General features: G+C 48.0%; 1 pseudogene; it reads left to right on the top strand.

The window, feature by feature from the left end:
• The first annotated feature begins 421 nt into the window (after window positions 1–421).
• LOC100672559 (ferritin light chain-like) lies at window positions 422–2,514 on the top strand (annotated as a pseudogene).
• The last annotated feature ends 762 nt before the right edge of the window (window positions 2,515–3,276 follow it).

Here is a 3,276-nt window from a genome sequence, read left to right as displayed (position 1 = left end):
TTCTGCGGGAGAAAAGGTGTGGCTTCTGTAAAGATGACACACTTGGAAGCTCTAGCGGGGCCGTTCTACCCCGTCCTAGAGGGTCGCTATGAGTCAGAATCGACTCAGTGGCCATGTGTTTAGTTTTGGTTTTGGAACATGCCATTGGAGAAGGTACTGTTATTATCTCTATTTTTTTTATGAAGTTAAGTCACTCGTCTGAAGTCCCTCTGCTGGTAAGTGGTGGAGCTGGGACTCAAGCCAGTCTGTCTGAATGCAAAGCCCGCCCTGTGAGACTATATCCTCCTGGAGGCAGGAGCTGCAGGTCCCATTTCTTTCATACCCCTCGTGGTGCCTAGCACTGTGCTATGCATGCAGTAGTTGCTAAATAAATATATCTGTCAAGGCGCTGAACAAAGAGGAAAAGACTCCAGAAGTGCTGATGGGGAAAGCGCGAAATGCCCTTGCTCCAGGGCACCTGAAGATACAGCTAGACGTTCAGACGCTGAGCACCAACCTCCGAGCACAGAGAAGTCTCTCTCACGTCAGTGATAAAGCGGTTTGTCAAAACACCCTTCAATGTGGGGACCAGCGCCTGCCAGGCAAGTACCAAGCATCTCAAAGGCTGAAGATGGCTCCTCAGTCCTTTTCCTTCTATCCCCGACTGAGCCAGGCCTTGAATAAAGGCCAGGGAAGTCCTCTCTCACGTCCAATGCAATTCAAGAAGACAAGAAGAACAGACTTGATAGTAAGAGTGCTTATATGTGCCATGTGCTGTGCTAAGTGCATAACTGAGCCAAGATGAAGCATGGTGAGGGCACCTGACTGTACAGCATAGAGATTAAACACACAGGCTCTGGAATTAGACTGCCTGAAACTCTGCTCTACTGCTCACTGCCCATGTGACATCAGGCCTCAGTTTCCTCATTTGTAAAATGGGGGTGATGTTAACAGCAGTACTAAATAAATAAATGTTGCTGCTGTGTACGGCAGATTCTGACTTATAGCAACCGTCTAGGACAGTAGAACTGCTCCATAGGGTTTTCCAAGGCTGTAATCTTTAAAGCAGCACACTGCCACATCTTTCTCCCATGGAGCAGCTAGTGGGTTCCCAATGCCAACCTTTTGGTTAGCAGCTGAGCACTTAACCATTGTGCCATGAAAAAATATGAGGGCTCCTTAAACTCTAAGTAGTACTAAATAGCTAATAGGAAACCCTGGTGGCATACTGGTTAAGAGCTTGGCTGCTAACCAAAAGGCCAGCAGTTCGAATCCACCAGGTGCTTTGTGGAAACCCTATGGGACAGTTCTACTCTATCCTATAGGGTCGCTATGAGTCCCAATCGACTTGATGGCAACGGGGAAATAACTAATAATAACGTTGTTAGTTGCCATTGAGTAGATTCCGACTCATGGCAACCCCACGTGTACAGAGTAGTACTGCCCCATAGGGTTTTCAAAAGAAGATTATCAGGCCTGTCTTCTGAGGCCCCTCTGTGTGGGTTCAAACGCCCAATCTTTTGGCTGGTAGTCAAGCGCTTAACCATTCGCACCACCTAGGAACTCCCAAATAATATTAAATAGTACTAAATAATAAATAGTACTAAATATCTACTTCATAGGGTTATTGTAAAGACGAGATAACCAGGTATTAGTACTACTTCCAAAATTCAGTTAGAGAAAATCCTATAGATCACAATGGTCTGAGCCTGTTGTGTATAGGATTGCCATGAGTAAGGAGCCAACTAGAGGACAGCTAACAACAATAATAAACCTAATAATCTCAAGCGCACCGGACAGCCCCACGATCTGTCTCTTGCTTCAACAGTGTTTGGAAGGAACCGAATGGGGACTCCCCACCTGCAGCCTCCCACCACCCTCCAACTTCCTCTCAAGGTACAATCTCAGGGGCCATCTTCTAGGCCATCCAGTTTCCCGGACCAGCTTACACCATTTTTGTTTGTTTGTTTTTGTTTTTGTGGTTAGCTCCTAATCCTCGACCAACAGTGGGCTCCCAGATTAGTCAGAATTACTACGCTGATGGGTAGGCCGCTGTCTACCTCCTAGTCAGCCTGTGTCTGCGGGCCTCCTACACCTACCTCTCTTTGAGCTTCTATTTTGACCACGACCATGTGGCCTTGGAAGGCGTGGGACACTTCTTTCGAGAGTTGGTCAAGGAGAAGCGAGAGAGGGCCGAGCGTCTCTTGAAGCTGCAAAACCAGCACGCGGTGGCCACTTCCTGTTCCAAGATATGCAGAAGCTCCCCAAGCTGAGTGTGAAAGAACCCTGGACGCCGTGGAAGCCATCATGGCCCTGGAGAAGAACCTGAACCAGACCGTTTGGGATCTGCACGTGGTGGGTTCTACCCACACAGGCCCCCCATCTCTGTGACTTTCTGGAAAGCCATCTCCTAGATGAGGACGTGAAACTCCTCAAAAAGATGGGCAACAGGGTGACCAACCTCCTCGAGCTAGTGAATCCCAGGCTGTGCTGGGTGAGTATCTCTTGGAGAGGCTCAGCCTTAAGCATAACTAGGAGCCCCAAAGCCCAGTGAGCTGTGAAGGGCCCTCTGCGTTCCCCTGCCGTCTGGCATCTGCCTGAGCCTCTCCAACCACAAAGCAGATTTTTAACCACCTTAGAGTCTGTCCAAGCCTGGATCAAGGGGAAACAATAAAGCTTCTTTTGCAAAGGGAGAAAAAAGAAAAAAAAAAAAAAAAAACCCTAGTAAATTATCACATTATCTAGTACTTTAGAAGAGGAAAAACAGTAACGTACGGCACGATCAGGAAGACCAGGTGTGGGCAGGGGTAGGGTGCAGGTTCAGGTTGTGATGTTATTAAGGTGGTCAGGAAGGGCCTCCTTGCAAAGATGAACTCTGAGCAGAGGCTTGAAGAAGGTGAGGTCACGAGCCAGGCAGACACCCAGGGGAGGAGCATTCTAGGCAGAGAGGACAGCTAGAGAAAAGCCCAGGACATGAGTGGGTCTGGCATGTGTATGGAAGGGCAAGGAGGCCAGGAATGGTAGGATCAAGGAGGAGAGTGACAGCGGATGAGGTTAGAGAAGAGTTTGAACAGAACAAGCAGGGGGTTTTGTGGGCCACAGTAAGTACAGACTTAGGCTTCACCTTTGAGTGAGATGCTGGCTTTGAGCACGGGAGTGACGCGTCCTGACTTATGTTTTAACAACTAGGGCGAGGCAGGTTAGGCACTTTCCTAGAGACAAAACCCTCAGTAATCAGGGAAAACAACATTCAAATGCCACAGTTTTTCAAAAATAAAATGAATGAAAAAAAAATCC

This window comes from Loxodonta africana, chromosome 19 (assembly GCF_030014295.1).
Source record: "Loxodonta africana isolate mLoxAfr1 chromosome 19, mLoxAfr1.hap2, whole genome shotgun sequence".
Lineage (NCBI taxonomy): Eukaryota > Metazoa > Chordata > Mammalia > Proboscidea > Elephantidae > Loxodonta > Loxodonta africana.
Note: the sequence above shows the minus strand (reverse complement) of the source record. Positions and strands in the feature narration are given on the sequence as shown.